Here is a 12960-nt window from a genome sequence, read left to right as displayed (position 1 = left end):
TTAACTGTGCGAAGTCATAATGACTATTATTGTGGCTGTCATCCCATTTAGCCATGCCTTCGGAGCAGGATAAAGATGAAAGGGAGGTAATTATAATGGAGGTACACGGCCTTAAAAGAAAGATATACGCTTTAAAAGCCATATCTCCTTTTTCTTTTAACTATGCATGGTACTCAATACAGCTATTATAACATAAATATATGGTTAAATATAGGGTATACTTATATTTAGAGTTTCTATACTAACGGCACTGAACGTGCCTTTCTGCACAGATCCATTCTATCCTTAGTTAATACTGAAATAAAAACTATCTTCCCCAGAATCTAGCCTGCAAGAAAACAGCAGCGCAGGGAATCAGCAGAGCAGGGAAAAGCAAAAAAATTCTTTACCTAAGACGGTCAAAACATGGAGCTGATAGAGCATGTTATATGAAGAGGCTATAATCTTCTCAAACGTTGTGAATGGGCAATCTCCTATTGATCTCTTATCTCCCAGAGGAGTGTTTCCGGGAATTAAAAGAGGTGAACGTTTAGAAGGAATCTCCCTCAACAAAAGCAGCCTTTTCCCAAATTTCCGTCGATAAAGAATCAACTGGTGAAGAAGAGTTACAACCACTGGCACCATCTGCGGAAGAAATTTCATTTTCGGTAGTGCTCGTTTTATTCTCGACGCATTCTCTGGTGTAGCGGAGCGCTGTCCGCTACTCAGGACATGGACTCTTGGGGGAAACCCAGGAGGTGGGGGCGTGAAGCCCTCGACGGGAGAAGGGCTTTTGGGGCCCGTTGTAAAAGGGAGAGAATAAAGAGTTGTGGTTTGAACCTCGAAGTGAGCGAACGTTATTTTGAATATCCTTCTCCTGCGAACCGGCGCTACATTGGCGCAGTCGGTAGGATTGTGTTCTCGATCCTGAGATTTTGCGTGCGGTTCGGCGGCGGCAGCCATGGCGGGTATGGTGATGCCGGAGAAGTTTAGTGGTGCGGAGGAGTGGGAAGACTGGGTCTTCCAATTTGAGACAGTGGCGGAAATAAATAAATGGCCTGAGGAGCAGAAGACGCTCTACCTGAGACTCTGCCTCACAGGAAACGCTCTCTCGGCGTTTCGTGATCTGCCGGAGGAAAACAGAGGGAGCTATGAAAAGGCGCGGGAGGCGTTGGGGCGGCGCTTCAACCCAAGGGAAGCGAGCGAGAAGGAGAAGGCGCGATTCGTCCAAAGGGCGCGCAACCCCGGAGAAGACATCGCCGCCTTTGCCACGGACCTCGGGCGCCTTGCTCGGCGCGCATACCCTTCCTGGCCCGAGGATGCGAGAAAGGCCGTAGTGCGCGACCGCTTCCTCGATGGGCTCGACGGGAACATTCGGGTGTGGGTGAAGCAGGCGAGACCTGCTAGCCTCGAGGAAGCAATCGGCGTTGCAATCGAGATGGAGGCAATCCATTTCGCCGAGTCATCCACCAGGGGAGTGAATGCGTTGGCGCCGGCGACGCTCGTCAGGTCACAGGATATCGGTGTGGGGAGTCGAGGGTGTGGTCGCGAGGACAGAGTGGAGGCCGCGTTGACACAGAACTCAGAGACAATGAGAGAGGTGTTGCAATTTCTACGAGGGATGGTTATGTCGAGTGGTGAGGACCACGACCCCGCTCCCGCTCCGGAGAGGCGGCGCCCTAATTCCAGTGTGAGGCGCAGAGATCGGCCGCGCTGTTGGATGTGCGGCGAGGAGGGCCATCTGAGGGCCGAATGCCCACGGCTTTCCTTCTCGGGAAACGATGGGAGGCCGAGGAGACGGTAACCTTCTCGGCCGCAGACGGAAAAGGAAACCGAGACACTACTTCACCGCCCGAGGGCGTCGGAGGACGCGGAGTTAAGGAAATTTGGACAATTTTGTCCGAGTCAGTGCCCCTGGTGCGCGGATCCGTTTCGGGGATCCCCGTCGAGATACTAATAGACACGGGAGCGGCAGTGTCATTGATATCGGAAGAAATATGGAGCCGCACCGAAAATTCGGGGAAAATCATAACAGACAATGTGACACTAATAACGGCGAATGGGGAGCCATTACGGGTGCTTGGGAAGGGTGAAGTGATACTTCAGATCGGAGGGGAAGAGTTCTCTCATGATGTGCTCATCGCCCCGCGCCTATCGAAGGGATGCCTCCTGGGTGCCGATTTTCTGCGAGCACATCAGTGTGACGTGGCTTTTTCCCGGAATTGCATTCTTCTCCGCGGAAAAGCGGTGCCTTTTCTTACAAGTGAGGGAAAGTGCGAGTGGGGCTGCGCAGTGACGTTGAAGGAGAACGTTGTTCTTCCTCCTCACCACGAAGTGGTAGTGGAGTGTTGGGTGAGCTCGGACCCGGGGTTCAAAGAAAAAGTGGGGATAATCGAGCCAAACCCAAAACTTTTAGAGCGTTATGGCGTTTTCGGTGCGCGGATATTGCATAACGTGAAGGATACCGTGAATATGCTTTTCCTGAATCCCTTGGGAGAGACAGTGACTCTATACAAAGACACGAAAGTGGGCGTATTGCACGAGTGTTGTGGAGAACAAGTGGAAACATGTCAAAAGCCCGTTTTTAGTCTGGAGAACGCGCATCTTCCCCCAGCATCTTCCCTCTTTGACTTAAACTGTGCCGATATTAGTGAAGCGGAAATAGAGCAACTCAAAACAGTGTTGAATGAGTTTTCAGATGTGTGCTCTCGAGGACCCTACGACTTAGGGCGTACAAACATTCTTAAGCACACAATAGAGACTAGTGATGTGTCCCCGATTCGGCAACCTCCCAGGCGATTGCCAATCCACAGACGCGGAGAAGTGCGACGAATCGTAGAGGAAATGATGAGGGACGATATAATCGAAGAATCATCATCTCCTTGGAGTTCACCGATCGTTCTTGTGAAAAAGAAAGACGGATCGACGCGATTTTGCGTTGATTATAGGCGTCTGAATTCCGTGACTCACAAAGATGCTTATCCCCTCCCCCGCATGGACGACATTCTCGATTCGCTCGCCGGCGCAACAGCTTTCTCCACAATAGATATGGCGTCAGGATACTGGCAGTGCGAGGTCGCGGAAGTTGATCGAGAAAAGACAGCCTTTACCACTGGTGACGGTCTATATCAGTTTAAAGTGCTGCCCTTCGGATTGTGCAACGGACCCAGTACATTCCAAAGACTAATGGACCTAGTGCTCGCGGGTGCACAGTGGAGGTCTTGTTTGGTGTACTTGGATGACGTCATTATTTTCGGAAGGGATTTTAGGGAGCACGTAGAAAGGCTAACAGATGTGTTGATACGCCTAAGGAAGGCGGGACTGAAAATTAAGCCTGAGAAGTGCCAAATCATGAAACCATCTGTGAAATTTTTAGGCCATATAGTCTCCAAAAATGGTGTTGCGACGGATCCTGATAAAATTGCCGCGATCACACAATGGCGATCTCCAGCATCCCTTGAGGAGCTTAGGGCGTTCCTAGGAACTGTGTCTTACTACAGGCGGTTCATTAGAGACTTTTCACAGATAGCCTGCCCCCTTCACAGGTTGACCGAAAAGCATGCCTTATTTAAATGGAGTGCAGAATGTGAAGACGCCTTTCAGACTCTTAAGCGAAAGCTAACGTGTTCACCGATTTTGGCCTTCCCGCGGATGGACTGCGAATTTACGCTCGACTGTGACGCTAGCGGGATGGGTATCGGGGCCGTACTCAGCCAGAGACAGGAAGGCGAGGAAAGGGTTGTGGCCTATTATAGTCGGACGCTCTCACGCGCCGAAAAACAATATTGTGTGACGAGGCGTGAACTTTTGGCGGTAGTCAATTCTACCCGCCATTTTCGCCAATATTTATTAGGCAAACGGTTTGTGGTGCGCACCGATCATAATTCCCTACAGTGGTTGAGATCGTTTCGAGAACCGGAAGGACAAGTTGCTCGCTGGCTTGAGCAATTGTCGGAGTATGACTTTTTAGTGGTGCATCGGCCGGGAAACAAACATGGAAATGCCGACGGTTTATCCCGGTCTGTTTGTAAACAGTGCGCCCGGGGAGAGGGGGAGCTGATGTCAGCGGAAATCGACGCCGTCTTAGAGGCCCCCAGTGAAAGCGTGAGGGACAGGCAAAGAAAAGACCCCATGCTGAGAAGGGTAATGGAAGCACTCGAAGCAGGAATTCGGCCGTCCGAGGGAGAGAGGAGGGGTGACTGCCCGAAGGCGAAGGCTTTGTGGACACAATGGGATAGGCTAGTGTTTAAGGATGGGGCTCTCTTCCGAAGGTGGGAAGAAGAAGGAAGAGACGCCGAACGTTTACAGATAATAGTGCCTGCTGAGGCGAGGGACGAAATTCTTCGGGCTTTGCACGATTCGCCCGTCGGAGGCCATTTAGGGTATGAGAAAACTCTAGGTAAAGTGAGAGAGCGCTACTATTGGCCCGGATACACAAAAGACGTGGAAATTTGGTGCCGCACGTGTGAAGATTGTTCGCGTCGGAAATCCCCGCCTCACCAGCAACGAGCACCACTGGGTCATTGCCCGACGGGAGGACCGATGGAAAGGATTTCCATGGACATTTTAGGACCACTTCCTCAAACAAAGTTGGGAAATAAATATATATTGGTGGTCGCTGACGAGTTCACCAAGTGGACCGAAGCGTATGCCATGCATAACCAAGAGGCGGAAACAGTGGCGCATCATGTTAAGGGCTTCGTGTGCAGGTGGGGAGTGCCACGGGAAATCCATACTGATCAAGGACGCCAATTCGAATCCCGCCTCTTCCAAGAGATGTGTAAAGTGATTGGGGCGGTAAAAACAAGAACATCACCCTACCACCCGCAGTCGGACGGCCAAGTCGAGCGGTTCAATAGAACATTATTAGCTATGTTGAGCCAGTGGACGGATATGGAATCCGAATGGGATGAGCATTTGGATTCCGTCATGCTAGCCTATCGGTCGGCCAAACACAGCAGCACAGGATTTACACCTTATTTCCTTATGTTTGGGAGAGAAGTGCGCCTCCCTATTGAGTTAGAGTGGGGGATCCCTGACGTGCAGAGGGGGGTGGCGAAAGAAGGCGACTTTGTGAGACGCTTGCGAGAGAGCCTCGAGAAAGCCCATGATCTCGCACGACAGAGGCTTGGGTCGGCCCACCTCCGGCAAAAAGAACAATACGACCGCCGGTGTCACGGTGCACCCTTTGAGGAAGGGGAAAGGGTATGGCTCCACGATCCCGCTACGGCAAGAGGGAAGTGTCGCAAATTCCATCGCCCCTGGACGGGTCCTTTCCAAATCATACGGAAATTGTCCGAGGTCACGTACCGAGTGAAGAAGGTGGATAATCCTCGCCGCCGCCTAGTGGTACACTTCAACCGACTCAAAAGGTGGGAGGAAAGACCGGGAGGAGACACGGAAAAGGAATGTGAGAATACGGACGGAGTTGAAGAGACAAAAGATGGGCCAAGAGAGGCCGAGACAGCGAGGGAAAAACCGGTCGTCCGCGGAGGGGGTGGATGGAAGTTTTTCTCCATTCCACCAACACAGGAGGGCCAAGCGACTCCGGCAGCGAGAGAGGAGCCACCAGCTGAAGCGGTTATTGAGCCGACCATGCGATATCCCAGACGGGTGACAAGGGAGCCAGAAAGGTTTCAAGCCGGGCTCTGAGGAAGGAGTAATTCCGGGGGGTGGTCTCTTTTCTTTTCGTTTCAGAGGTAAGGAGATAAAGGCGCCAACTTTCCGAGATCCGAGGACAGCGAAGGTTCCAGCTATGCTGACCGTCGCGAGGGCGCGACGCCTTTGAAAGGAGGGGGCAGTGTAGCGGAGCGCTGTCCGCTACTCAGGACATGGACTCTTGGGGGAAACCCAGGAGGTGGGGGCGTGAAGCCCTCGACGGGAGAAGGGCTTTTGGGGCCCGTTGTAAAAGGGAGAGAATAAAGAGTTGTGGTTTGAACCTCGAAGTGAGCGAACGTTATTTTGAATATCCTTCTCCTGCGAACCGGCGCTACATCTGGGATTGGAAACTTGATGACAATGCCTTCAACAGCGTAATTGCGTGTTTATGGCCATTTTCAATGGTCTTTAGAATCAAATCAGAGGAAAGGCCTCGTTTTATCTCGTATGTCAGCGTTCGGTCCCAATGCGCTTTCCTAAACGTAAGATAAAGGTTTCATTTGGAAAAAATTTCAATCTGGCACTTCAAAAAATTGAACACATTTTTTGGTATCTAAAATTAACCGAAGACTCCACAATTTTATGACAATATAATTTCAAATATAATTCATAAGAATCTGCATTTCATCGTGTTCTTTTCACTCCATCCTATTTCCTCCCCCATTCCTCGCGAACCCAACATTCAAACAATACGCTCTCTCAGAACATTTTAGAAAGAAATTAATTGCGATTTGACCTGGCGTTTCCATTCAACTGACATTATCTCCGCTATCATGAGTCTCAAGAGGTATATCATTATTCAAATTAATGCATGATAAGAAATGATCCTTAAGCTATCCATGAGAAAATTCTTTAGAGAAAATTCTTTAGAGAAAATTACCGGGAGATATTTTATTATATTTAACTGACAAATACTGACAAAAATGCACAAAATTTACCACGAATTGGCCCCCCATTCACTTACCTCATCCACCAATTCCAAAATCCAATCTCGAGGACGATGCGTGCGGTAAAAACTTCGTTATCCCCTGTAAATAAATAGAAATATATTGCCTTCTTATAACGATAATCATCTTAAATAAATAAAATTTTCAAACAAGTATTCATTTAAAATACAAACAAAACATTAGTATTCATCTACTGTAAGTATTCTCTTTTTCTTTTTTAAACAGTTACTAGCACGTAAACATGTACAGAAATAAATAGCCAATACTCCTTCACGCATCTTCTGAGTCAAAAGGTTGCAATGTTACGCAAAAACCTCGTTCAGAAAAATTATACCAACAATTTGTCCATGTAGGAATTCAGCATTGCCGAGTGTCTGATAAATAATCTAACGGGTAATTAGGATATCATAACAGTGATCCGTATCCATCACATAACAATTAATCTGCAGTTAAACGAATTACTCTACTGTAGAAGAAATTAAGAGAGTAATCTGAATGAAAGTATTCTAGTAAAGGTATTGAATCACAGAAGCACGGTTTTCATTAATAAATGCCAAGTTAAGCTTCAAAATAAAAATAATTACTTGAAGAATTATCACCTGAAATTGATACGTCCGAAAACTTTATTATATTCAAATGATTCAATTACTGAAAACATTTCATTTTCCCACGCCCATTAGTACCTTAAGCGTCGATCTGGCTGAACGCAAAGATTTGAGGATTCGGTGTAACGTGGCGTAGTGCTGAAAGAAAATACTAGAATAAATTCATGGTGTGATAAATTTCAAATTTGAACGGTGCGGCAATTCATATCAATTGCAAACATATTCCTAGACTTGGAGGGACAAGTTGAATTTTTCCCACTGGTCGTGGCTTCTCGAAATCGTCTCGTTTGCGGTGCTATCCTGAATGGACTGCGAGGGCTTGTAATCTAGCAACATGAACCACGATTAATTGTCATGAGAATTAAGGAAACCGTAAAGCACAATAGTCTACGCAGGGGCCCAGGAAGCCAAGGGCCCGCGGCAGGACGTATGGTTTTACGGCTGGACGCTAGAGAATTTTTTCCATGACAATTAATGTGAATTACAGAAGAGAAATCAAAAAGAATATTTTTTTAACGGACACAGGCACTTATTTTACCAATTCACGTAGTTGCCTTTAAATCATCCTAAGTCCAAGAAAAAAACCAAAACGATGGCGTATTATACTAAACATATAAAATTTAATACTCCATCCAAGAGCAAAAAATAATTCCATGCAGTATTACTCTATGAAAGGACAATACTGTTTGAATTTATGCTATTCTAATTCCCAAAAAGAGCTTTGAATATTAAAGTCTCTCGAACACAATAAACCAGGCTCAAAGAGAACAAGAAAGACGGTTACACATTTTGTTCCGACACTGTTTTGTTAGAAATAGACTGTCTTGTTCCACAGCCGCTTCCCTAAATAATCTTTTCATCCACTTGCTGTAACAAGCGCATCACTGCTCCAAAACCCAGAAATTATCTCCCTCCTCTTCATCTCCAAGATCCATAAATGATTACTCTTACGTTATTAACATCCACTTTCTTATTAAGGAATGAGTTCCTTCCTTTTATCTTCCAACTCAGGGCGACAAAGTGACTAATGGTGATAAAACTTCTCTTTATCACCAAAAATCTGGGAGCCCCGGCCGTATTATTTTCAAAATGAATGATTCACATTCAAACACGTCAATTTTTCACTACTCCTGATTGCTATTTCACACTCGAAGAGATAACCAAATGAAAGGAGAATTAAATAGAGATACCTAACCCACCTATTCCAGCCTATAGCCTCATCCAACTTCACCGTTAAATGGGCGGAGAAGAAATAAAATGGATTAAACCGCCCGTAGTTATGCGACATAAATTTTAACGACGCGGCGGAAGGACTCATCCGAGTAGAGCTCAGCCTCGATGCTATTCTGTTTTTCATTCCGCCCCCTGATAGCGTTTGCATACGTCCATTACGTCAACGTCCCCTTTGTTACGCTGAACTCACTCATTTTCCTCTCCCGTATCACTTCAAAAAACTGAAAATAACGATCAATTTTTTCTGTCTCCCCCGTATTTGTATAAAGTTTAATTTGCTCACCCTTTCTACTGATTTAAGTATAACTTCACGGAATTACCCGCAATGCATAATTTGTGCGAAAAATCTGCAGAGAAAAAAATCATTCCCCTTGACCAGGATTCGAACACGGATCTCCCGATTTCCGGTCGAGTGCTTAGCCAGTGAAGATTTCAAATCGGAAGATCCGGATTCGAATCCCGGTCAAGGCGAATGATTTTTTTCTCCGTGGATATTTAGCACTTTTTACTGATATTATGCATTTTCTTCTTTTCGCCAAATGATGCAACCCAAAAGAAAGGGTACGCAAAATTAAAGTAAACGAAATATTAAAAATTTTCGTCAAAAAATAATTTCAAGTTTTCTGCCAAATATGATGCATCAGTGATGAATCTTGACGATGAGGCAAAAAATGGCTGACCCCAAGCAACCATGCATTATAAACCTATAAAAGTTGATGGAATTAAATTTAATAGAATATTTAGAATTGAAAATGATTGCTCCCATCGATTAATATTAATTTGAGGGGAAACAACATCCTGTCTTAAATTATGAAAACTCGCATTTGGTCATCCAAATAATTGAAGCGTTGCTCATTATTTCATCGCGATGACAAATGAAAACAGGATCAGCTGGAAAGATTTATTATCACTCGTGAATGATAAGTGTCGTATAAATATCAATGGAATATATAATGAACGTGATTAAATAATGACCGATGCAAGGCAAATGGAATATTTTCTGAAAAAATGTAATATTAAACCGGAAAATTTGGAACTCCTAGGAAAGATACAAAGCGTAACAATATTAAACGCAATAACACCCATGAACTACATTCTTTAAAATGTTAATAAAGTCGCCATTGTTGGAATTATACAATTAATTTAGTAAGATCAAATCATATTAAGTAATGATACTTTTCACATCTCACATAAATCTTTATTTAAAGGAGAAGTCCACATGTTTTACCTCATTGCACCATCATCAAGACTAACATAGAAGTTGAAATTTCCAGAATTAATGGTCACCTAAGGAGGGTGGAGATAGGAGTATATCCTAATGTCCAACAATGGATTTCCACTATGTATCAACCTCCACCATTCCTTTTATAAAATCAGGATGTATTCCTTCTTAATTCCTAGCTTAATTGCGGAATCAGACAAGTAAAAAAATAAAAAAAGGAGAATCTGCGTGGAAACTGAAGATGAAGACACATTGGACTAGCCCCTTGGACTGTCCCTGATGACACCTAGGGGTCTCCTCTGAGGAAGAATCATCAGGGCACAAAAGCAAGACGTGATCTAAGATCGAATGGTATATTCCCGTAGAATTTGTCATGATTTCATCCCCATCGAGAGACCTCAACCTGCTTCACCCATAAGTTTACGCCCCAACACCTCACCATTCGTCACCGAACACACCCGTCTCAGTCTCTAAGCGTCTTAAGAGTCATTCTTCAAGAACCCTCTCCCTCCCCCGTCACCCTACCCACCGCATCTCGCAGCTCCACTCAATCACCCGGACATCAGAGTGCCCCTCCACTTCCAACGCTGGACTCCGCCCCTTCGTACCCATTCCCATGAATCCGAATCGCCCAATCTCCAGACCAGCCTCTCTCCCACCAATCGCCCAATCACTCTTCGTCGCACCATACCTCTCTCTTGCACCCACTTTTTTCTTCAGCGTCTCGAATAACTTTTTTTTTCCTTTCCATTTCCGGTTCTATCCCCTTCGCTCCGTCGCTCTAAATTCTATTTCTTCCCCGAGAGCCTCCCTTTCATCTTCCTCTCCCGTACAGAGAGTTCGTTTCACTCCCTGCTTTTGTCCACCAAGCCGCCCTCTAGACCAAAAAACGTGCCATACTTCAGATCGTTCCCAGAACGTAGGTATATATCGAGTTTCAGGGATGGATTTTTTTCCATTAGGGTTGAACGAAAATAGGCATGAAATCGATACCTGCTCAATGCCTGGGGGGTTCTGGAAAAAAGATTCTGCAGTGGGTATGCAGGAAATTGTAGGTAGATTCAAATTCCCGGTACCTAAGCGAAGCGATGGGAAAAGAGGCCATATGACGTCGAGTATAATCGACCACCCCTGAATTGTGATCTTTTTTTCAGTTTGAGTGAGGGAACACCTAAGCAAGGGAGGATCGTAGTAGAATAACTCATACAGTTATTATCTCAGGGTCAAGTGCACTCGGTCTAAAATATTGGATCAAATTGATAATATGCGTACATTCTATTATATATTCACAGATCATACGGTAAAGAGAAAAGGACAGATTATTCTTGTGAAGAATCAATCGATGAATCAATACGTACTTAAATATATGCCACCCATTTTAATTAAAATCAACTTATGAATGATTAGGTTAAGCAACATTCCACATTAATTAAAGTAGGGCTTTTCATTTTGGGCATCTACTCATCGGATTCATATGCATAAAATGTCTTCGCAATTAGACCACTTTTTAAAAGAGCAAATCAGGTAGAGAAAAAACGTTATAATATCAACAAAATAAGTCCAGGAAAATATCAAAGCTAGAACGAAACTTGAACCAATGGGCATTTGAAACAAAAAGCAAGAATAACGAATATGGTCATATTTATTACCTACAAGGATCATTTAATCCAGGAAAGTCCACTTTCCTATCACAATACCGACGATATTTACAATATTGGCGCTCCTTCAGAAGACAACCGTCTGATGAGGGAAGAAAATGGCTGACTTCGCAATAAAAATGCTTCCTCGCGAAAAAAATTCCAAGCAGCCAAGTGTGGCCGCATCTTCTGAAGTTATAGCAAAAGATCCTTCTCCTTGAAGCCCAAAGATTTTTCTTCCGCTTGGCCGATCCCCATTCAGTCACGCACCCCCATCGCTCCAACCACCGTCTTCCCTCTTAAATACACATCTGGGACCCTCACGCGACTACCCTTGGGAGAAACCGCTCTCATCAGCCGGCAACTGCTGTTCTCTCATCCGTGAGTCTCTCGCTCTCACAGATGCTCCCTCCTGCGCAGCTCTCTACTTCCTTGAGACAACGAGTGCCGGGGACTGGCCGATGGTCGCTCTCAACGATTTCTTGATAATGAATTGGAAGAATCCGACTCCACAATAATGCTTGGTTAGAACCACCCCAGGTTTTAGATAACTATCTATACTAGTACTCCATTTTCAGACAAGTATTTCATGTAGGAATTCTTCTCGGGTTTTCCACCGGTTGAGGCTTTCCATGGCCGACGTTTCGAGGCTCGACTCGAGCATCGTCATCCCGAGAAGAATTCCTTCAACTTGTTTGCCGGGAAAAACTTCGATCCTATTTCAAGTATTTCATGTTTTCGAAACAATAAGTTATTTTCAAATGGAGACATTGCTTCAGTATTTTCAACTGTGTGCTAGTAACGCTGGAATAATGTTAACAGTCATTCCAAATTATTCCCGCGATAGATAATGTTTTAAAGTTAACCAAAAGCCCCAATAGCGATTGCTTAACTTAATTGAGAATAGCTTGATACAGTATTAAATTAAAATAAATTATGTAATGGATATATTAATTACATAAAATAAACAACGTTTATTGTGACGTTTATCGTGACGATTGATGTCTAGCGGCATCATCAAGTTTGTTCTAAACAGAAACCTTATAATGACTCAAATAGGTGCTCCGGTGTTTACATGCGTAAAAATATATTGTTTAACTTTCAATTCAAAGGATCTTGTTGTCTTAAATGAAATTCCTCCCTCACTATCCGGTACACCCATTTCATTCTATAATAATGTTTTTAGTCCCTTGTATCGGCATGGAAACTGTAAAAGACTTAATTAATTTTTCTTTCTCATGCAAAAATATTTTACTGGGTTGAATTAGTCCCTCAAGAGTACATTTCCTGAAATAATAATTTGAAAGGTTTTCTCAATATCGCGGTCTTTACTCTATTATTTAGCCTTACTGCATTTGACCACCAGCTTCAACTATTTTCCAAATTTTCCCTAGCCTCCCTTTCCTTATAAAAGAAGAAAAATAAATAAATGAGAAGAATATATAAAGTACACCGCTACAAAGGGAAAATTTTCAATTCGTGTGTTATAGCTCTAAATGTAGTCCCCCGCCATAAGGTCAAAGGTTGATTTTTCTATGTTCATTCTTCTTACGGGAGTTTTTTCTTTGATTCGGAGAAAAAATTCGTTTTCGTTCTCTCTCCAGAGCTAATATTCAATTCTCTCCTCTTATACCTTAGTTCTTTCTGCATTTTTCATCCGCGAATTCAGTCCACAGGGA

The 12960-nt window shown here is 44.4% G+C and overlaps 1 protein-coding gene across 1 annotated transcript in view; it reads right to left on the bottom strand.

The window, feature by feature from the left end:
• Nucleotides 1-12960, bottom strand: part of LOC124162794 — a 409880-nt gene that overhangs the window by 322520 nt on the left and 74400 nt on the right. The window contains exon 2 of the mRNA XM_046539452.1: nt 6602-6665. The gene's annotated coding sequence lies outside the window, so the exon portion shown is untranslated. The remainder of the gene's footprint in view (nt 1-6601; nt 6666-12960) is intronic.

This window comes from Ischnura elegans, chromosome 1 (genome assembly GCF_921293095.1).
Source record: "Ischnura elegans chromosome 1, ioIscEleg1.1, whole genome shotgun sequence".
Taxonomy (NCBI): domain Eukaryota; kingdom Metazoa; phylum Arthropoda; class Insecta; order Odonata; family Coenagrionidae; genus Ischnura; species Ischnura elegans.
Note: the sequence above shows the minus strand (reverse complement) of the source record. Positions and strands in the feature narration are given on the sequence as shown.